Raw genomic sequence first — 23,973 nt, forward strand, 5'->3', positions numbered from 1 at the left:
TATAATTCTCTTCTTCACTCAACTTTTCATTGCTGAGATTTGTTTATGTAGAAATATGTAGCTCCAGAGTTTTGTAGATGTTTTGCAGCGTTTTAAGGATGATCCCTACTATTCTTAACTTAGTCTGACATGCTGTGTCTTTTTCTGCATCTATTATCACACAAATTTCTTTAATATTACTATGATGGATACGGCTCTCTGAGCCACACTGAATGCTTCATTTTACTTGCATTTGATTGTAAACTATCATCCTTTTTCTTTGTTGTTAGAATGAGTTTGCCAACATTTGTTCAATTTTCTTATCCTATGTCTGGGTTGGCTATTGGGATACTGCTGACCACATAAAATGAGCTGAAAATGATCTATTTCCTCGCCTGCTTTTTTGAGTAAATAAAGATTTATTGGAACACATCCATTCCTATTCATTTGCGTTTTGTCTGTGGCTGTTTTCATGTTACAATTGCAGGGCTGTTGGAGTTGGTGTAGATTTTTATGGCAGCAGCAAAGTATAATATACTTCCTGTCCAACTCTTCACAGAAAAACAGTTGCCTCTCAATCGTTATCTGACTTCAAGTCTATGATGTCTAATACATAACTAGTATCTGCCAATGAATAATTTGTCTCTATTATTATGTGTTTAGCTTTTATGAATTCCATTTTTTCAATAGTTTTTATTTCTTTACCCAAAACTTTCATCTTTTTCATTTGTTCCAATGATATTTGGTTATGCTTCATGGAACATCACATAACAGCTGCTTTCACTCTTGTCTACTTATCCCAACAGCTGGGCCTTTGTGTATCTGCTGACTGTCTTTTCCTTTGAGAAGAGTGTTGAGATTTTCCTGGCTCTTGGTTCTTCACATATTGGTTAATTTTGCATTATAACATGTTCAATACCGTTGTAAGACCCTGGGTCCTATAGAGTATCTGCAGGATGACTATTTAAACACTCAGAATAGTTCAAATCCAAAATCCCAAGCTGTCATCTAAGGACTGGGCTCCTTATGGCACTGTAATTTTCAAGGCCTTTGAGTGTCCAGAGTCTATTCAGTCAGGCAGAGTCTAGACAGTCAGGCAGAGGAAAGGGTATGCATTACTCAATTTCAAAGACATTGCTCCAGGTCAACATCCTAGTACATGAAGCCTAGAAGTGAGCCCAGGCCTTCATACTCAGATTTAAGGACCTCCTTCCCCAGTTCCTTTTCTGTTTTCATCAACCCCACACAGTGCTCTATTGTGTTGATATGTAAAATAGTAAGACAGAGCTAGAGTTTCAACTTCTACCTGCTTTTATACATTTCCCACAACCATTTCATCTTGAAAACGAAGGAATGACAACACCAAACGAATGAAGATTCCTTCCCATAATATGCATTGTTTAGAACACAGGGGAACCTTTTAACAGTTTCCCTGGTTAACAACTATTTTCTCAGAGGTTTCAGGTACCTTAACACCTACTGTGACCATGGCACTGCAGGAATATAGTTCATCTCTAGGCTAGTCAAGGGCCCAGGCTAAGAGAGGAACCTGAGGAGACTAATCCTTCTATCCTTCCAAGTCCCATCTTTCCTTATCATCTAGTGAGGCAGACAAGGTTTGTTACAGAGTGTTTCCTGTCCAGACTAACTTCATAGCTCAGAAATGCAGGTTGCTCTAGGGGCTAAGCTAGGAAAGGGAAGGGGGTGGGAAGTAGGAAATTTACTTCTGTGATTGGCATTTAATAAGTTAGATAGGCTGAGCCACCAGGCACTCAGACAATTGACCAAACTTTACTCAGGGCAAGTCTGCAAGGCTATTTCTGGATGACACTAATCTGTGAGTTGTGCTGAATAAAGTAGATTGCACTCCCCACTGTGGGTGAGCCTCATCTTATCAATGGAAGACCTGAATAGAACAAAAAAGTTAATCTCCCATAAGTAAGGTGAGGGGACCTATCTTGCCTGACTGCCTTTGAGCTAATAACTGAAATAGCTGCTCTTCTCAGTTTGGGGTCTACCTTCTTGTACACTAGAACATCGGCTCTCCTAGGACTCTCGCTCATAATTGTGTCTTCATAATTGTGTGAACAAATTTTTTATGTAAAACTTTTTATGTAAAATTTCTTTTTTGTCTCTTTTTTTATTTCTCTAGAGAACCCTGACGACATGCCCTTTGTCAGCCATTCTTAGAGGTTCTCTCTCCCTTCCCTCTCTCTCTGTCTCTGTCTCTCTCTGTTTCTCTCCCTCCTCTGCCAGTATGCTCAGATAATGCTTTGTACATTCTCTCCAGGATTTTCAATTATACTAGGTGAGAGAGGCAGGTTAAAATGTGCACACTAAAACCAGAGTTTCAGTCACACTTCACTATTTTATAATATCCCACTGCAAGGACAGGCTGTGATTCTCTACCCAGAGGAATGAGTGCTGTTTCTGTTGGTTATCTGTGAATGTGTGTGCAGCTTTCCAAGAATGTATTCTTGAATGTGAAGTTGCTGGGATGTGGGGGACATTCAGGACCAAGTTCACCAGATAGTTCAAGATAGTCCTCAGAGTTGTAGCAACCAGTCAGATCTAACCTGGCAATACATGGGACTTCTTGTTCTTTCACAGGCTCACCAGCTTTCCATTTTCCTAGAACCCTAAGGTTTTACCAATAGGATAGTCTGAAATAGTGCTTTGATGTTTTAATTACTTCCTCTGATTACTTACAAGATTGAAAGTCTCTTAAAAAATTGTTACCTGTTTATTTCCTCATTTAGGATTTATTTACATGCATTATTTGTGTGTGTGTGTGTGTGTGTGTGTGTGTGTGTGTGTGTTATTGTTGTTGTTGTTTTCTGTTTTGTGGGTCATGGAGCTTGAGCTTAGCCTGGGCACTGTCCCTGAGCTCTTCAGCTCAAGGCTACCACCCTCCCTTGAGCCAAGCCCCACTTCCCATTTTCTAGAGGTTAAATGGAGATAAGAGTCTCAGATCCTTTTGTGCCTGGGCTGGCTTTGAACCTTGATGCTCAGATCTCAGCCTCCTGGGTAGCTAGGATTACAGGTGTGAACAATCACATGCAGCGCATTCTTTTTTTTTTTTTTTTTTAGATTAAAATAAATCTCTCTAGGAATCAGATATGGTGGTTCACACTTACAATCTTGGCTATTTGAGACACAAAGATTAGAAATCTGAGGCCAATCTGGGCAAAAGACACTAAGAGACCTCTCAACCAACAATTCCAGCACAGTAGTCCATGCCTGTGGTCCTAGTTACCCTATGAAGAATAGATAGGAGGAACATAATCCAAGGCCAGCTCAAGGTAAAAGCAAGAGACCCAACCTAAAATCTCATAAAACCAACATGTGAAAGGGTATCAATGTATGTGAATTAATGCACCTTCTATCTGGCAAATATCATGTAACCCTTTTACTAATTACAATAAAAAAATTAAAAATAAATAAATAAAATAAAATCTCATAAAACCAAAAAAGTGTTAGAGGAGGGGCTCTGGTGGTAGAGTACCTGCCTAGTATATACAAGGTCCTGAGTTCAAATAACACCAAAAAGAAATCTTACAAACACAAGATGTAACAAAATCTTACAAATGTAAGATGTAGCCCTCTTCCCCATCCATCTCTTATCTTTCTTGTTTTGTTTGTAATGACTTTGGCCCATATAGCCTTCCCAGTTCTAGTGGGAGAAAGGGAAAATTTGTGCAGACATTTTTTCCTCCATTATCCTTATTAGTCTCCAAACCCTGTTGGTTTTTTTCCTCTCCTTTCTGCCATCATTAGCTGCCATACCCAGCCTCATCCTCTTGCTCTGTAATGGCTTCCCAGACAATTCGTTTCTTAAGAGTTCCTCACAGTCTCCCTCAGACACATATTCCTTGGAGAGGACACTGAAGAACACAGGTCTAGTTCTCCTGGGTTAAAACAGTGCTTTCCCCGCACAGGAGACCAAATATAGTCTACTTGGCTTTACATCACAAAGGCAACACCAACAGAGCCTGCTAGGCCCGGGTTCTTCTGCCTTACTGGTTCCTCTGTTCATTCCTGGGCTGCTTACACAGTGGAGTCCTGCAGAACTCCATCCCAGTCATCCTAACAACCTCATTTTCTCAACCCCTTGCATTTACAGGAAACAGTGGCCATTCCCTCTCTACCTTTCTTCAAGGTCATCTTTCCAAGGTTTTTAGATGGGGCAGGAGGCTGTGCCCTAAGAAACTGACAGCTATTGAGTAGCAGACAGGGCACCTTTGTGAGTCCCATTTAATTCTCCCATTGACCTCATTTTACAGACCCAGAGGCTGATGTTCAGGGATGTTGAGCAACTTGCTGGAAACACAGCTAGAAAAGAGCAGACACAGAGGCGGAACCCAAATGTTTGACAGGTTCATGACTGACCTGGAGCCCTTCCTGGTTCATGAGCACTAGGTGTGAAACCAAGCTCAGTCACTTCCTGACTTTATGATCTTGAGCAGTCCATTTCCCTTCCCTGAGCCTCTGTTTCCTTCTCTGCAAAATAAGATTGCATGTAACAGGCTATAAGCTCATTCCTCCCAGAGACAGATAATCCTCTGCCATGCTATATAGTCATATGCATTCCTTCATTCCAGAACTTCCTGGGAAGGACAGCTGGTACTAAAAGTGGCTCTTTAGTGCCAAGTAGGTACTCAGAATTGCTGGTTATTATTCTTGTGTGTTTTCTACTTCAAGAGACTAACAGGAAAATACAAGGAAGTCCAGAGCCAGATGTTGTCAGGAAAAAAAAATACACCTATAAAAAATTGTGCTTCAAAAACATCCTGAGTCACTGCTGAGGATTCTCAAGTCAGCAGAACCCTGAGAACCTTCTCCCACTCTCACTCAAGTTTACACACCAGTCTCTGAACTAGTATAGCAGCCCTACCATCTTGTGCATGCCTAGGCCCATGCCTGACTTACTGAATCTCTTCCTGGTGCCAAAAACCCATTAGGAGAAAGGATATGGTGAATTCAAACATAGCATTCTTAGGAAACTACACGAATTCTGCTCACTCTTTCATTGACAGCATGTCCCACTCTTAATCTCCTTGCCCTCATTTGTTCAATACTGGTGTTGGCTTAAGTAGATAGAGGTTCCATCTAGGATTAGCCTTCTGTGGTACTGGGACATTACTAATTACCTGTAGTTGAGAGTGTACTAGTAAAAGAGTAGGCCACCACACAAGGGCCCATTCTCTGGAGGAGAGTCTGACCTCAGCAAGTTTAGGGTGATTCTTTTAGAATCACTGGCCAGACTCCCAAGTTAGACTTCAGAGGAGGTTCCCAAAAGAGCAGGAGTTTGCAGACAAGGGAAGAAAAGGACTACAATAAAGTATAATCATCATTTTAGGATTGTTCGAATGGTAGAGGAAGCAAGTAGTCTGCGGTTCAGTTCCCCAATCCACTACTATACACCCTTAAGTTGACTATTTAACCTCTCTGGGCCAGTTTTTACATCTGGTGAAACAAAAACAGGACACGTGTTTACTCACAATTATTTGTAAAGATAAAAGGAGATGATACCGGCAAAGGGCTTATGGTACTGTGTTGATGTACAAAATTGCTCATTTTTATTCATATGTGCTTTCCATTTAAAGGGACTAATAAAAAGCCTGAAGTAAATTTAAAGGCAGATGACTCAGAAAAATACATCTATGAAAGTTGTACCATGATAGCATCCTGAACCACAATGATTAATTATCAGCTTTAATTACAAGTTTAATGTTCTGTCTCCCCCACTGTCTATCACTGTTTGAATGCTGGGAAGCTGGTGGGGAGTTCACTGCTTTTCACAATTAATGAAAAGAGATAGATAGGCAAAGTATTGAAACTTTGAATGTCAGACCCACTGGTCCTTCTAGCAATGAAGCCTCTGTATTTTCTCTTCCATACCCTAGCTACTACAAAGCCACTTATGGTTTCCAACAGAATGCAAGCTTTGTCATTCTACAAATCCTTTGGAGTTGCTGGTCTCTTTTCTAAGATAACTTTTTCCCTTCTTTTTCATTTAGAAGGCTCATGTTCTCCTTGAAAATGCATGCAGGTCAAATATGGCTGCCTCTGGGAAGGTTTTGGTGACAGCCACACCTCATGATGAGTCAGAAAGCTGGTTTGTGTGGAGAGGGGATAAAAGGAAATGTGTGTGGCCAGAATTGGAACTTGATTCTGGGTAGAATAAAATGGAGGAAAAGATTTCCATCTCAAAATGCTCTGGTGATTGTTTCGGTTTTGTGTCTATCTGCTGCCAGCTGAGGTCAAGGGAAATCCTGTAGAAAACGTTGCAGTGGACTTTGTTTTTCTTCCTCCATACATTCTACTCCACAAATGGGAGTAGACACAGGCCTAATTCAATCTGTTCTTCACAAACCAGAGGGGAATTGTTCTTTGGAGGTTTTGGTAAATAGGAAAACAAAGATTAATAGTATTAAGCTATAGTCAAGTTCCCCAATTCCTTGGGAGAAAGAGGAATGGGCATTGTGGCAGTTCACAACTTGACCTTGTGATAGATGTTTTCCACACAGCAAGTCTTAGTAAAATCAGAAGAATAGAGAGTGTTGTCTATTTCACACAAAGAAAACTAGTAGTCTAGAGACAAGTAACTTTCAACTAGTCTTCCAGTCTATCTAGATATAATTCGCACTTTGCTTGCAGCCCCATAAATGTGATAGAGATAGCAAATTGCCTCCCAAACCCCATGTTAGCCATACAGAATGCCTAGCGTCTGCTGTGTAAGTTACCATTTAGAATTAAGACATTTCCCAGGCCTCTTCACAGTCTGAGACGACACAGGACAAAGTTCCATCCAGACAGGTCAAGTGGGGTTTCAGGAAAGGTTCCTCACAAGGAAGAGGGACCCAATTTCCCTTGCTGTTCACTTGGAACCAGGTCTGATATTTGCAGTTCTGGAAGCTATGTAGGATCTGGAAGTGACTGTGGAGATGGAAGCAATGTGCTAAAATGGAAGGTATCTGATAACTATGGAGACTTCCACTAGCCCTGGACCTTCAGATAGCCATTATGTAACAGGAAATCCTTTTGTGCTAAAGTCTGTGTTCCTGAGGCTGATACAATAGTTAGGCTGTCTCTGTTTAGTCCCATATTTATTTGGGAGATTTTAGGCAAGTTATTAAAATATTTAAGACTGTAGTTGTTGCTATTTTCTTACCTGGAAAATAAATAAATTAAATTTGAGTGCCATTTTCAAAGGGTCCTTCTAATGCAAAGATATCAAGCATAATTACTGGACAAGCAACATCGCTAGGTCTTAAAAGACCATGAAACAGCAGAGCTCCTTATCAAAGATCTCTAACATTCTCTGAAAGACAGGAGCATATTCATTAATCCATACAATTGATGCTATGGTATGCTGCTCATGTGCTCATTTAAGATCCTTTCCTTGCAGCCAGGTGCTGGTGGCTCACACCTATAATCTTAGCTTTTCAGGAGGCTGAGATCTGAGGACTGAGGTTCAAAAGTACACCCAGGCAGAAAAGCTGACGAAATTCTTATCTCCAATTAAGCAGTTAAAATAAATCCGGATGTGGTTCAAGCGATAGGGCATTAGCTTTGAGTGAAAAATCCAAAGCCAAGTGAGAGCATGAATTCAAGTCCTATCCTCCCCACTCCCACAAACACAAAAATCCTTCTCCTGATGGTAATAATTGGCTGCTCACAGACAAAGGACTTTTCCAACAACTACCCCTGGTTGAAACTACACTTACTTTCAGGGCACTTACTTATCCACTGATGGACTGATATGAAAGATTCACGAGCCTGGACCACTTGCCCTGATTTGTAACAGTTCAGAAGAGCCATGGAAACAGCAAGACCCAGGCAACTGCACCTCAGTTCAGCTTGTCGAGCCACCCAGTCCTCCTTTGCTTTCTCCCTCATGGCTGGTAAAGAAACAGCCTATATCCTTTCATGGTAAATGGCTACCTCTACCTTATAGAGTTGGTACCAGGAGTAGCTCAATATTTTGGTGCTATATCACTTACCAACTGGTTGGCACACAGGATATATCAGTGAGTTTGGGAGAGCACTGACAGTGCCTGCTATACCAAAGTCCATAACAGGGAGGATACTTACTCTTGGGGGTCTGGGGTTAGCACATAGTTCGCAGACATCAAGGAGGGGAGTATAATTACAAGGAATGATACCATTCTGAAAAGGGCTCTCTATGTACTGGGGAAAGCCATGAAAGCTTACAGCAATTAATCACTAATTTAAAGCTGAGTGTGAAAGTCAGAACGCTTCCTTAGCAGTATACTAAGAGAGTCTTATTTTCTACAGCTACAAAGAAAAGGCTAGAGATTGGGCCAAGAATTTTGGTGAAAGACTAATGTTCCACAGTGGTATAACTAAGGCCAGAATCCTGGCTGGAGAGGAGATCTTGACTGGAAACCTTGAGAACCTGAAAACCTTGATATTCTCATGGGGCCTCAGCCTCCTGGAAGCACACGTGATCTGGTCTTCCTATCACTGGGCTAATGCCTCATTGTTAGAGGATGATGAAGAGGATTCTCCTACCAAAGAAAAACTTCAGTGTCACATCAAGGCCACCAGGCTAAATAACGGTTCAAGTCAGGTCCTAATCCAGTGGCAAGGTCACTGAGACATCTCGGTATTTTTCAGGGAATTTCACTGGGAACCTGTAAAGAAGTAGACAGCACAGAGCAGGGAAAGGAGGGGGAGTCCAGGAAGCTCAGAGAAGTGGACACACTGAGAAGACTGACCTCATAAAACCAAGGAGCCCTGAATAGCCCTGTGGGAAGAAGGTCTATGAATACCCTTGTCCTTAGGGCATCTATAATCTGTGATTATGAAGCAAAGAGACTGATTTCTGAAAACAAAAATCACTCCGAATAGATGCAGCCCAAAGAATGTGACATACTGGGACACTCCAGATAGCTCCCCAATTAGCACAGTGGAGACATATAACCCTGGGTTCAAATCTGATTTTATTGTAACTTGCCTCAGACCACTTCAGGGGAGTGTTTTAACTTCTCTGAGCTCTAATTGTCTCATCTGCAGAAATGGTGATATCTACTCTAGTGTGGGTGTTATCCCAGTTAAGTTAAAAGTGAGACCATAGAAACAAAATGCCTGATTTAGCAAAGGTGTTACAGTCAATAAAAGCTAAGTCTATATTTTTCTATGTTTCTGTCTATTGCTCCACTAACTTCTTTCTTAAAATGACATTTAAATTTAGTGTTAAAAACAGGTACCTAAAATATCTCTCCTTTCTCTTATATATTTATCAAGCATGGGCTGGAACATGTATCCTCATCCAGTGTTAGTTTCTGCCATTCACTTGTACCCTCTGTCTCTGAAAGGCTTTTGAGTGTGTTTCCAGGAAGGATTTGATCTCTGGGGTGAGGATTTGTCCTTCTAGAGTCTGTACAAGGCCATCCCTTTGTTTTCCCTTGAAGCTGCTGGAAATGCTAGAGCTACTGCAGCCTCTCTGTTGGATCTTTGTAAGATGACATGTTCAAGAAGTTAACTCTCATCAAGATGTCAGCCCCAAAGTCAAAAAGAAAAGCATGAGTCATAAATGTGAAGGTAAACTACATCACCGGTAAAATCATAACAAAGAAAACAATTAGTATTTGTTGTGGGTCCAACACACACTGGGCAAGTGACCCTGAAGGCAACGGTGGCAGAGGCACAGCTTGTGCAAACTTAGAATCCAGTAGAAGAAGCTGGAACCATAAATACCCACAGCCCATGCTAAACCTAACACATGCTAAACTAAACTAAATAGACAAAGAGCACTTCTCTCTTCGAGCAATTGAAAACTTACACACAAGAGGCAACCCTTGGGCTAAGACTGAGGATGGAATGGACCAAATGAGGAGGTATGATATTTCAAGAGTTGAACCACATGTTTAAAACACAGTGGCCAAATCACACAAGGGATGTTTGATTAACTAGAGGTTGTTGTCTGGATGTTGAGAAACCTCAGGGTGGCTGGAATACAGGGAGGTAGGTGATCAGGTCACTCAAAGATCTTAAGCTTCATTTGCTAGGTGTTATCTTAATATAGGTCTGTTAGCATTATAATAACATCACTCTTTCAAATGTATTTTCACCCTCAAATATATCTAGATCTGAGCAACTGGATGCAGGATCACTTTGTTCTAAGTAGGTGAAAATAAGGGTCTGTGGTCTGCCATGTAGAGAAGCTAGGATCGAGACCTGGTAAGAGCTTTATAAGGTCCAAAAAGTCTGTATAAGCTGTGTATATAAGGTCTCACATAGCCCTGTACCACTACTATAATAATATGAAACTATTTTACTAATGGATAAATGCCTAGTGACCCCATAAGTATGATCAGGTGGAAAAGGAGGTACTGTCCCAGTTGACCTGAGGTGCACTGGGAAGGATTCCTGGAGAAGATGCATCTGGACCTTGACCTTGAAGATAGGTTGGATTTAGTCAGAGCAGCATGAGCTAGACAGGGTATGAAGGAAGGGATGACCAGACAGTGAAAGGAGAATGCTTACAGTCAGCCACAGCCACCACAGCTTCCAAACATTTCTTCTGCTCTCTCCAAGCACCTTCCAAACCCGTGGGAGTGTGAAGACAGGGAGCAAACCTGTGTGCCCAGAGCAGTTCGAGCACAGTAAACCCTCTATATACACACAGAGGGGCTCTGGATGGAGGGTAACTCTCCCTCCACTATTATCTATCTCCCAAGGGCAACGTCGTATATATTGAGGGAAGATATATAGCAGTGTTGGTGAATTGATGTGGCAGAGAAAAATCAGGTTCAGAAGGGTTGGATATATTTCCAAAATTGGAGGTGCAGGCATTGATGCCAGAGTTTGATCTCACATTTCTAGAACTCTGTTTTTGTTTTTATCATTGTATTATTTATATACAGGTATAAATCAGCACCTAAAACATAGGCAACAACATGGTGCAAGATAACTGAAAGATGACATAGGGTTGAAGCAGTCTCTGACTCTTCTTCTCTTCTTTGTACATGTCTGGGTCTCCGAATGTCTCTCAGTCTCTTAGTCCACCATGACCTCCCCCCACCCCGCCCTGTCTTTATTAAACTTCACATAGCCTTTAAGGGTCAGCTAGAGTGTGCCTCCTCTTGGGGCTCTTTTCATACCTCCCAGGCCACATACACTATCTCTCCTCTGCTACTGTAGCATCAGAGCTGCAGTATGTATACCTTGGTAACAGTGGATTCTATATCTTCATGTGTTTTTTAGATTTTTTTAATATGTATAACACTTAGGCTAACTCCTGATATATTGTACACACTTGATGAATAGTCATTTAAGGGGAGGAAGAAGAGAAAGAGTGAGCAGGAGAAGAGAAGGAGGGAAGACAGGGGGAGAGAGGGAGGGAGAGGGGGAGGGAAGGATTAGGAAGGAGGAATCTGCATAGGTGTTATTTGCACATCTATTGCTGTGACCTCATCCTAACTGTAGCATGACCTGTACCCTGGTTTTCAGTTGGGTTCAGCCCACAGGAGGCCACTGATAAGAGGCTGATCTGCTATGATGAAAGAAATGAGCTATTTATTTCTCTCCCTGGGTAGAGGGTAGGTTGTGGGGAGCTGACATACCATGGACTAGGTATACAGAAGTTTATTAGCTGTGGAAGTTGGAAGTATGTGCCCTGGGTCTTTCTCAATGGCTTATGGATAGTCTTCTCCCTGCATCTTCATGATTCCCCCCCTTTTTATGCACTTATATGCAAATCTCTTCTTCTGATAAGAGCACCATTTGGAAAAGGGCCCACGTGACCGCATTTTAACCTAACCATCTTCTTGAATACCTTGCCTCCAAGTTCTAAGATCCTGGAGGTTGGGTCTTCAATATATAAAATTTAGGGGAAAATACAATTCAGCCCATAAAAGATGCCAATGTCTCCCTCTGATTAGTTTCTTGGGTGCTGGTCTCTAACCATGTGCACATCTTTGAAGTGATGTCTGTGTACACAATTTCATTGGAGCTCTTTTCTCAGTGCTCCAGCTATCTCCTGACAGGCTCCTCCCAGACCCAGGTTAGTAGCTGTGGTAGTGGTAATGTATAACCGCCACTTAGCTTCTTGACAGGGTCAGAGTGTACCATCCAGTTCTGTGAGAAATCCAAAGCTAAGTACTGCATCCTTCCCTCTCTTTGACTCATTCTCCCCCATCTGCAAAATGGAAACACTTCAAGAAACCCTCTCATATGACCCGTGTGAGTGTCCACAATGACAAAGGGATAACAGCTTTGCAAACTGTGAAGAGCAGTGACTGTGATGGCATCTTGCGTCCCCAGCGTGGGCCTGCCTTTCCAACAGCAGAGGATAACTCTATAGCTCTACGTTCCAAATCAGAGGAGACAGCAACTCAAGCTGCTCAAAGGGCAGGGCATCCCAAAGGATGATAATAATGAGAGAGAGGGAAGGGGATGAGTCGAACATCATTTTTTTGTCAGTTATGGGGCTTGAACTCAGGGCCCAGGCATTATCTCTGAGCTTTGTGCTCATGGCTTATGGCTAGCACTCTCTACTACTTTGAGCCACTGCTCCACTTCTGCTTTTTTTTTTGTGGGGTTAATTGGCAATGAGATCCAGCAGCACCCAGCTCGGGTCCTATGTCTTGCGATGTCTTCGGTCAAGAGGGTCTCTTGTCAGCAGACAGGAGACCTCGGCCATGAGGGAGTACCTTCTGCTCCTCCATGGCCACTAATGCCCCACCTCGTGTGTCCTGAGTATCTATGGAAAACAGTGCAGGCAGGGATCCTGGATACATTTATTTATGATGATGTTGACTTGGAGAAGACCAGTACATGCATGCAGAGGCCGTGCTTTTCCTATCTATAAACATCTTCCATGTGAGGAAAGATTTCAATGGGTCCATGGATACAATTTATAGCTTTCTGTGTGCCAGCGTAAGTCAAGCGTGAATACCATCCCAATGAAGTCATGAGCATCACTGACTCACGTGGTGAGGACCTAAAAGCAGGATGGATTTCCAAGCAACTCTTCCCTGCATTCCTGTGCTTGATTCGCTTTCATCTTTGAGAGGAGTAGGGGCCGATTTGGCCATGTACTGCCACAGAAAGGGTTCAAGTTTTGGTGTGAAGACTGTGTGGGCTTGCAGCTGGCATGGAACTCTGTTGTTGACTGCTATACACCTCAGTCTCCCCTCCTTATCACTGGGTCACTAAGACCATCTCTAGAAGCTGAAAGAGTACGTAATTAAATTACCTAGCATATTAGGTGCTACGTAAATTATCAATGCTATCTCCTTAAGCTTTTTTCCTTAGAATTTTATATTGGTATCCAAATTGTCAGAAGATGAGGTAGTCATAAAGATAACTTCCAAAGATAGCTAAATGCCCTTGCTGTGTGCTTGGAGCCAATGGACTTGGCCATGACTTCTAAATAGGAATCCTGACAACCAAGTTCTTTCTCTCCAGAGGTAAGTAGCTTCACCTGCATTTCAATACAAATTTTCTTGTGTGTGCCACTACTGAGGCTTGAAATCAGGGCTTTGTGCTTTTGCTTAGGTTTTTTTTTTTTAAATGTTCTTCCCAATGCCAGCACTCTCCACTTGAGCAACATTTCTACTTCTGGATTTTTGCTGGTTAACTGATAATAATAGCTTGAATTTGTCTGCCTAGGGTGGCTTCAAATCTTGATCGATCCTCAAATCTCAGCCTCCTGAGTAGCTAGGATTACAGGAGTGAGCGCCCAGTGTGCAACTCAATGAAAATGGTTAAAAACAGGAACAGTGGAACATCAGTATAACATCAAGAGAAGGTAAGCTAGGATGTGGCCCATATCTTTATGCCTATTGGGGATGAAATCCTGGCCCAGGGTACCAGAAATCATTTGGAAATTCTAAGAAAGTGTTATCCTACCTGCCCTCTGACAACCTGTTAAGATTGAGTTTACCTGCATCTTCCACAGTTCAATATTTCCCCACCTTATCAACATCTGTAATGCCATATCTCACCATGATTCAGCCTTGAGGACTACTGAGTTGAAAGGATTTAGAAGATCTTTCTGTGGCCCTAGCTCTGCCACTTGCTAACCATTTGCCCTGGTGCAATCATTTCCTCAAGCTTGACCTTGGCTTCAACGATCAGTAACAAAGAAGTCTCATTCCAATCTGAGCTCACTCAGGGGAGGATGAGACTGTGAATGAACTGTGACATGGGAACATCAGATAAACAGGGCCAACCTCAACCTCACCCCACTTCAGTCAATGGCCTATCCTCCCAACTTCACCTCCTCTTTCACCCACCCCACGCCACTCCCCAGGAAAACCCTAACTCTGCTGCCTGAGGCATAACTTTGTTAGGTACATCTTGCAATAGTTTTAAAAATTTTTACATAAAGGAATCTTAAGTAATAGAAATGTTACAAAATTTACATAAAAAATTTTAAGTACCCCTTCACCAGTTTTCCCAAATGTCGACATTTTCCTGGATGTGTGCTCTCTTTCTCTTTCTCTTTCTCATCAGTCAAGTTCCAGCTGAAATGCCTCCTCTCAAAGGTCACCTTCCTAACCCTGTGGTCCCACCCTATGGTACCATTCCAACTACTGTCCTCTATGAAGCACTCAACTCCATCTGGTATTTTCCTTGGCTCCTTGTTACTGGTTCCCTCCCTGCCTCCCCCATAAGGGTGGAAGTCTTAGGAAGGAATTTGCCTTGTATCCCTTGTCTTGTTGGTTGCTGAATCCCCAGGATCTGAAGCAACTCTGTACAGCACTAGCACTAACTCACTATCCTGCTAGAGAATTGAGCCACTGCTGTCTACGGCCTAGGCAGGACGCTCAGGGGAAGACAGAAGTAGAGTTCTTCAGAGCTCATAGCCATCCATCACAGAAACCTTTGCCTTACTTTGTCCTAGGAGGGGATTACTTAACACACAGCTGACATTCCTCAAAGAGAGAGAAAGCGATACACATATAGTCACCCACATGGGAAGAGAACGGCTGGCTAGTTTAGTGACTTATGTTTGGCCATAGAGCCAGACTGCCTGGTTTCACACACAGATTCTGCCACTCATAGCCATGTGATCTTACTTTGTATCAAACAGAGACTATAAACATATCTCTCTCCTAAGCTTGTTGCATGATTAAATGTGCTAATATATCTCAAATGCTTAGAGCTATGCCTGACACCTAGTAAATGTTTAATGCATGTTAGCATAATGTATAGTTATATAAGTGACAGCCAATGGTCCATATTGTTCAGTAGCCAATTTTCCCCACTTGGAACAATACACAAAGCATTCCACATTGACCAATATTACTTTCTCTATGATTATTAATAGCCGATATTCTCATACAGGACAAGTTACTAACTTATTCCCATTATTAGATATGCCACTTGCTGACAGGTTTTCTCTATTAGCATATTAGCAATAGCATTTTGTTGACTATGCCTGACTATATGTCATCACAGATATCAACAACCATTTCTTCTCATGATTCTTGTACAAGTACAATGGATAGATCAAAGGCTATCCATATTTTCTGACCTAAGACACAGATACCAAGTACCTGAGACAGGTTATTCCAACAGAGGCGTTTCCTTTGGGAACCAAGTCCAGAGGCCAGGGCGGTTCCTAATCTGGGTCATTCCCCTGCTGTCCTTCCTCCCAGCGCCAACCTGGCTGCAGCCTGTTGCCCAGCAGAGTCCATTGTGGGTTCCAATAATCCTGTTTACTTAGCTCTGGGCAGGAACACAACCTGGATGTTCTCTCTTCAGGGATATCAGGGACTTTTGCTGTGAACTTCATTGGAGAGAATTAAAGCAATCCCATGTCCTGTGTCTGCCATTTCACTACGGACTTTTCTTCTGTGGCTTGGCTGTAACACTGTGTTCACAAAAGCAGCTGTACTTTCAAACCCTTTACCCCACCCAACCTGTTACCTAGGAGAAACCCTTCTGTTATTTGAGGCTTTAGCTCAAATGCTCTTTCTTTCCAGAAGCTCCCCTGTGGCAAAGAAAGCCCTGGGGTCAGGCATGGGATAGAGGTATAGCTCAGCTCCTCTCCTACCACAAGACTTTCCCCTCAACTGTCCCTGAAGAGTTTTCAGTATGCATCATGTCAGGAAATGGTGCCTTTGGGTGCCTTTGTTGTATGTTTAATTTTGGTCAGATTGGTCCAGGTCCCCAAGAGAAGAAAAGCTATTGTTGTCCTTTTGAAGGTCAGAGCAGTCCTGGTACATCCTTTCATACTTCTCCAGAATGGGGCTCCAGAGTCCCAGGGGGAAGATTAATTTGGAGAGTCAGATTCAAAAGAGGATGGGCGGAGGCTGGCAGGGAACCTCCAAGAGGCAACAAAACTGAGGTCACTGCTCTTTCCAGCAAAGCACAGCTGATTCCACTCCCAGTATCTCCAATGCCAGAAGCCAAGCTGAAGAGCAAAGAAAAAGCCATGTATCCTCATGGAAAGAATCTTGATTCTAGGGCAAACAAGGAAAGCTGCCCAGATCTTCCCTTTGAAATCTAGCAGGTTTATCTTTTGTGAAGAGAGAGTTATCACCTTGACAACATTTTTTTTTTTACTCAGTTGTGGGGTTTGAACTCTGGGCCTGGGCACTGTCCCTGAGCTTTTCAGCTCAAGGCTAACTCTCTACCACTATGAGACACAGGGCCAATTCCAAAATTTAAAAAATAAAAAAAAATCAAGCAGACCTCCCCCCGCCCAATTCAGGGCTTCAAAAATAAAAGTGAGACTCTCAATCAACAAACAGGTACATGCCTATAGCCCTGGATACTTGGGAGGCCAAGCCTGGGCAAAAAGCATGAGGCCTGTCTGAAAAATAAACAAAGAGAAAAGGGATGGGGACATGGCTCAAGTAGAAGAGCAAGCCCTGCTCAGCAAGCCCAGGACCCTGTGTTCAAATCCTGGAACCTAAAATAGATAAATAAATAAACAAACAAACAATCCCATTGCCACACTGACTTATCCCACAGGATGGAATGAAGGGGTAGAAGGAGACAAGTAAGCTTCATCCATTAAGGTTCAAATGCCACGGTTTTCCTAATTTTTAATTGGGATCTTGCCATGCAAACATCTTCATAGGATGCCTCTCAAGAGAGGCCTACAATGAGAAACTCTGAAGATGAAGACCATTTTAATGTCATTGTTATAACTGGAACATATTGGTTTTGATAACCAGAGACAGATCCAGGATTTGGGACTACCCCACCCCATATAACTGACATGGAATCTCATGCAAATTGGAGGTGAGTCAGATTTATCGACTTTGCAAACCCAAATGGATTCATTACCTTTGCACAGACGTGTCATAAAATCATAAAACTTGCCACCTCCACCACACTCAGGAAATACCTGTATTTTCAAAAGGCCAAAGAACACATTACAACATATCTGTTCTTGAATGTGTTTCTCCATCTCATACACAGGGATAATAAAAATCATCCCCACTGGTTTGTTGTGAGAATGAATAAGCTAATAAGTGGGGAAATCCTAGTATAAGTGGGAGTGGGACTATTACTTCCTGCCTTTGGATTGCTGCTGGGAAGAAGGAAAAGAATTAAACTATCTCTTATTCTTTAAGTGCTCATGAACTGGCTGTCCACAGTCTACTGCAGGGGGTTGGCTATATAAAACCAAGCTAGACACAGTAGAGGATAGGCTTAGTCACTGTCAGCTCACAGATAAGATTCTGGAGTCCTGGGAATACCAGCTTCCTCTGGGAAACCAAGTCAGGCTGTGCCTGATGCAGTGAATCCCAGAAGTACCCTACCTAGGTGTTTTTCTTCAGGAAATTGCCCCCTCTGAGTGACTGAATTCCCATTGGAATAAAAGACCTTATTGGGCTGAGATAATTATTCAAGATATCCATTGAACTCACGTCAATCTGACTGGCATGTTTTGGTAAAAAAAAATATATATATATACATATATATATATATTCCAGTTCTCGAGAAGGCATCTGTGATTCTTTCTTTGCAAAATTATGTCAAAGTTCAACTACAGGACTCCATGGGGCTTCCTTGACTACTTTTGAAACCTCTTCTTGATGTCTGTCCTGATGCCAGGCTGTGAAGACAATATCCTTTTATCAGAATGGTTCTATGGCACTTCCTCCTGGATCCTGTCCTGACTAGTGCAGTGAATCTCTTTGAACAACTGGACTTCATCCCCCCCTCCCATTCCAGAGCTCTTGCCTGTCACCCTCCCAGTGACTTTCTTGCTGTGAGCATCCTCTGGTCTACCGGGCAGCCTGAAGCCAGGACAACCACCATACTCCAGGGATGTTCATCCAGTCCCATTCTCTTATCCTTGGATGGCTCTCTCTATTCCACCAGCTGTGTCTTTTCTGTAGACTCTTCTGATGTGTATGAGAGATGGCTTGAGATGTCAGGAGATTCAATGTACCAGCAATATGTACAACTCCAGGGGGGACTCTGCATCTCCATTTCATCATATGCAGACTAAAGGGCTGGACCAGCACAGCCCAAGGTCTACTAAGGATAACTCTCAATCCATCTTCCTTCTTTTGTAAGTGAGGATTTTTCTCCCTGGTCACCAGAATCTAAAGTTTTCTCTAAAACTCATCTGCTTAAATCCATTATTCAAAGAACAGTTGCTATTGATAAGGCCCTAAGGGATGAACCACAAATATTTAAATAAAAGACCAGTGCTGTAAGTGATCCAAGATGAAAAATACAAACTTTTGGAAATCCTAAATAAGATTGGTTGTAATTGCTAGGAAAGAGCACAGGCTCTTGACAGTTTTGTTCTAAGTGAAAATCCATACCGAGTCTTCAAAATAAAGAAGATCTTTGAGCTCACAGTAGGTAAGGAAGAAGATTCTCTAAGAGAAGGGTTCTGTATATACCAGAGATTCAGAAATACTTCCACATGGCTTCCCTGACCCATGCATACGTAAGCACCGAAGGGCACAAAAAAAGAGAACAAAGCAGATGCTGGGACTCCATAGGCCTTGAATTTCCCTCTATAGAAAGATGATCCTCTGTCTCTGGTCATCTGTGGAAGTTTCCAAGGCCACCTGATGTCAAAGGCCTCACCAGATCCAGAGAGCAGAATCAATTCATGTTACTACGTCAGCACAGTTTACCTTGAACCTGAGACTTTTGGTTCATTTCTTAGTAAAATCTCTAAGTAAGACTTGAAGAAAACAGTCTTAAAACAAAGATAAATATTTAGAATTTTAAGAGCTCAGCCTATAAATTAGGGAGAATGGGGAACCGAACATCAGATGTGCAACTTTGTTCTCCCTAATTTAAAGCAGACATGGTTTTCTGGTGGTAGATAGATTGACATGCTCATGCCTGCTCAATCACACAGGGAAAACCACTTCTGAAGAGCCAGTGCTTTATGTTATAGACTACCAAATTTAATAAGGTAGCAGAAGAGAGTAAGTGACGTCAATATGGCTGTAACAGAGATTCAAAAGAAATACATGGTGGATTTGACTGAAGTGGTTCCAGTCTTAATGGTAGTAGAAGGCAAAAGTGAAATTTTCCATCTCTTCGTTTTCTTTGCTTCCCCCAACTCTGACACTAACATGTGCATTCTGAGAAAAATAGAGGCTTGCAGAGCAAAACTAAGATGGAATTTTCCTCCTCTCCTCTTATTCCTCTTAAGAGAAAGCAGTATTTACTCATCACCTGCTCAATGCCAACTCCATATCAACATTTATTTTTCATCAAGAAAAGATCAATACTACGAGGAAATCTTTTTATTTTTATTTTTTCATTTAAAAGATGTGGCAGAGTTGAGTGTGTTTATGCATACTTGTAATCCCAGAACTCTTGAAGCTGAGGGAGAATTGCAACATGGCCAACCTTGGCCATATAAGAAAATCTGCGTCAAGATAGATAGATAGACAGACAGACAGACAGACAGACAGCAAAATAAGGGGCTGGGAGTGTGGCCTAGTGATAAAGTGCTTGCCTAGCATGCATGAAGCCCTGGGTTCCATTTCTTGGTACCACATATACAAAAAAAGGCAGAAGTGGTGCTGAGGCTCAAGTGGTAGAAGGGCTAGCCTTGAGAAAACTCAAGGACAGTGCCCAGTCTGCCACAGGACTGGCAAAAAATAATTTTTAAAAAAGCATAGCCAATTAATATGAGGAAGCCAAGGCTAATATATACAAACTGATAAGTGAGGATTTTATCCCCTTCCTTTGCAGAACATGAATCTCATACTCTTGTCTGTCCCATAGCCTTCTTGTAATCCAGAAACATAATTAATGGAGTGTTGATTGTGCATGCATGCCATCTATGAATGAAAGACTTTAAAGAATTTGAATAGAATAAGCTCCATTTAACCATTCACTTATTACTCACGTAATAATTATTGGGCACTACGTGTACCAGTCATACCTGTAGGCTCAGTACACAGAAATGAATAAAGCATTCGATACATGTAATTCATGCTTAATTCATATTGAATGAGCAGAAAGGTGAGCTAGATGTGAGGACTAGGAAGAGAAAGACTTCTAGAATCATGTAGTAACTCTCAACTCACAACTTCCACTCTCATTTTTATAGAAGGGTAAATCTTCCTTGACAGTTGTTTTGAGTGAGAACTAATGGGGCTGGTGTTGCTAAAGCAGTTAGAGCATCTGAGTAAAATACTGGAATAATGCTAGTGGAAGAACATAGGCAACAGTGAAGTAAAATATATAGAATAGTCCACAAGACTGCCTGTTGGTGAGCAGTCAGTCAGGGAAGGATGGAAGAGCCGGTGGATGGGACAGTAATCTTAATTTTTATGGTATCCTGCAGGGCTAACATGAACAGGTGTCATCTGAGGCTGTATTTGAGTCTCATGTTGATGGTTTGGAAGGCCCAGAAACTGCTTCTGACTGTGGTAAATGTCAATTACCTTCCAAAAACCAGTTAGGGATATGGGTTAATATATATATATATCCTTATATTGTGATATAACGCAGCTTGTTAATATGCCATGAGAGATATGACCTGTAAAGTCATCTCACCATCTCAGGTGCCTATAAGACATTGTATTCCTTGAAGGACTAGTTGTTTGTGGAATCTTCCCTTTCAAGAATAAGAAAATGTCTGAGGTTAAGCCCTGTTTTCTAGGTGCTCTTACAGTCCTTATCAAATAGATAGAGCTTGCCCCAGCCAGCCCCAGGGCCTCACACTGCACACTGTGTGACGGCGTGGACTCATGACTTTCCCCTGGACCACATCCAGCTGGGTCCTATTCTCTAGGAGGAGGTGGTTGTGGGGACACATGTGAGGTGCACTGGGCCTTTAGTGAAAAGAATCAAGTGTGACCACAGGCCCACATTGAACGGGAATGCTACTTCAGAGGCCTTTGTGGACACAATACTGGAAAAAGACATTTCTGCATTAAGCTGTCTAAGAATATTTTTGTTCATTTGTTGATACTGAGGATTGAACACTTGCTTGGCACTTGAGCTACTCTGTCAGTGAGAAGAATCTTTTGCTTTTTTACCTCTGAGGCCCAGAACTTCATGATCTGACAAATGTCATCTTTGCTGTTGTGATATGAAGTGAGAGACCTGACTAGGAGGCTAGAGAGAAGGTTCCACTCTGAACACCCACGGGTCTATATGCAGGACAACTTCTGGTGAAGTTCCCATCACTGTCTACAAAATGAGGGTAGAAGAGGGTAGACCCTCACCCTGATGTCCTACTGCACTGTTCTGGGCTGGCAGAGCTCACACTCTCATGTTAATGTTACAGCGATTGGTGATTCCTCACAGTCAAAGTGATTTTTAAAAATTGTTTTTAATGACAGCACCACCAGTACATGCTAGTGCAGAGGAAAGGAGAACCACAGGGGAGACCCAGGGTTGATTTCACTATCAACTGCTTGGGCTTTTGCTGTGGTCTAATCATCCCTGTCTAACAAAGTTAACCGAAGTAATAGGATTAGGGGGTGACTAGGTTCTGAAGGCAGAACCATTATAAATGGGAGTAGTGCCCATCACAAAAGCCCCTTCTGGAGAGCTCTTCTGCCAACACAGCCATAGGATCACTATCTACGAACCAGGAAAACACCAGGTCTGCTGGCATCTTGATCTTGGACTTTGAAGCCTTTGAACAACACATTTCTATGGTTTGGAGGCCGTTCGTCTATGGTGTTTGTGTTATAGCAGACTAAAGCAGCTTTCTAGGAACCTTTATTTCTAAGACTGTCTACTTTATTTTAGCAGTCTGGCTTCCCAGAAAAGCTATCCCATCCTTCCAATCATTCTTTTCCCAAAGCTTGCATTGTAGATCATCACTATTCCTCCAATGCCTACCCCACAGACTTCATTCTTGTGTGACCAGAATAGGAATAGCTTCCTGACTAAAAGAAAACACAATGCCCGATTTCCCTGATAGTAATGGATGAGTGTAACTTGCTTGAAAGGGACAGGTAAGAGTCTAGGTCAAGTATCAGTATCAGTTGTACAAGGCAACTCTATTTTCTCCCCTCAGCCCTAGAGGCAGCACAGACTAAACACAGGAGCAGCTCCTTGGAGGAAAGACAGCAGCTTTTCAGGGGCCCTGGTGGCTTCCTAAGAAGCCTAGTTTTCCTGGAGATCCTGGAGGCAGCCCGAAGACCATTGTCCAAAGACCTGTCCAAAGACAGTGTGGCCTTGGAGGAAAAGGCTAGACTAGCAGTCAAGAGAGGCAGCTGTAGTTTGCCATCACTTGTAGCTCTGCAGATGACTTTGGCAAATGGATTCTCACATTATTACAAAGGAAGCATTGAAACTCATGTAAATGTAGACAGACAGCTTAGAAACAGGGAATGGGACTGACTGGGTTGCGATCCCAGTGCTGACATACCCAGAGGGTATCATACATGACTTTTTAAGTGGCATCTAAGCGGGGATCTTTGGTTCTGATCTTGAATTTGAACTGGAAGCGCATGCATCGGTCTCTGTGATTTATTATCTATGGGGCAGGAGGGAAGCCATTTGGCTTCTCTGAGCCTCAGCTTTCATGAAAGTTCCTGGGAGAATAAAAGTCATGTATACAGAAGTCTCACACACGGTCGATCCTTGCCTAGTCAGCACTGGATGAACACAATTCCCCTCCCCACTCCACTATCTTAAGACATGCTTCCAGACCCCATGGCATTTAAGGCCTATGATGAATCGGAGTACAATCAGAGATCTGTTTAGAAATCATATCCCTATGGGCTAATCCCTATGGGAGATTAGAGGCAGACAGATCTCCACCCACTGGGTGGAGGTACAGGAGGTTCAGCGTCACCATGGATCCTCCATGACGGGCTAGGTGTGGCTATAACAGGGAATGCAATCAACCACACCGAGGGAGGGTTATGGAAGGAAGTGATACATAGACGGAGGGTTGAGCCCCAAAAGGTGTACGGTCTGAAGGAACAGCTCAATCAGGGACTCACCAAGGATACCCAGCCTGTCAGAGGCACCATTCTGTTTTAAATCAGTTCTGCCCAACCCAGGCTTCCTCTTGTGAGTATCTTCCATGCTGTATGAATTAAGTCTTGCTAAAGAGAATCTGCCAGCTGTCAGAGATGTCAGAGCAGCTGACCCTGGACTGGAAAGATCTGGGGAGCAAAGACCTTGGCATCACCTGACAGGCCTGGTGGTTATGAAATTAGCCTCTGCACCATCAGCACTGGCCAAAGCATTGCTTTAAATGTCCTTCCTCCCAAAGACTTGTGACCAGGCAGTGTGATTGCCCTCTTGTCGCTGCTAATAATAGTCCTTACTCTGTGTGTGTGTGTGTGTGTGTGTGTGTGTGTGTTTTCAAAAAACAATGAACTAATGAACTTTGAAACTTGAGTGATGGTTCACATCAGCTGATTGTCCCTTGGGTGAAGTTCATCAAAAAGTAAAAGTCCAGTGTCCTCAGAGCTTCTGGAGTCTCTATGAGAAAAAGGAATAAAAACTCACCTGCAACATGCACTCTCCTGTGCCAAGCAGTATAGTCACTCTAAATTCAGCCACCAGGTCACTTGCCTCTGCCAATCTGGTCCCTCA

General features: G+C 42.6%; 1 protein-coding gene across 1 annotated transcript in view; it reads right to left on the minus strand.

The window, feature by feature from the left end:
* The window catches only part of Fggy (FGGY carbohydrate kinase domain containing), a 635,483-nt gene that overhangs the window by 592,674 nt on the left and 18,836 nt on the right, over positions 1-23,973 (minus strand). The window lies entirely within an intron of this gene.

The sequence above is a fragment of the Megascapheus bottae genome, chromosome 6 (genome assembly GCF_031878675.1).
Source record: "Megascapheus bottae isolate mThoBot1 chromosome 6, mThoBot2.hap1, whole genome shotgun sequence".
Lineage (NCBI taxonomy): Eukaryota > Metazoa > Chordata > Mammalia > Rodentia > Geomyidae > Megascapheus > Megascapheus bottae.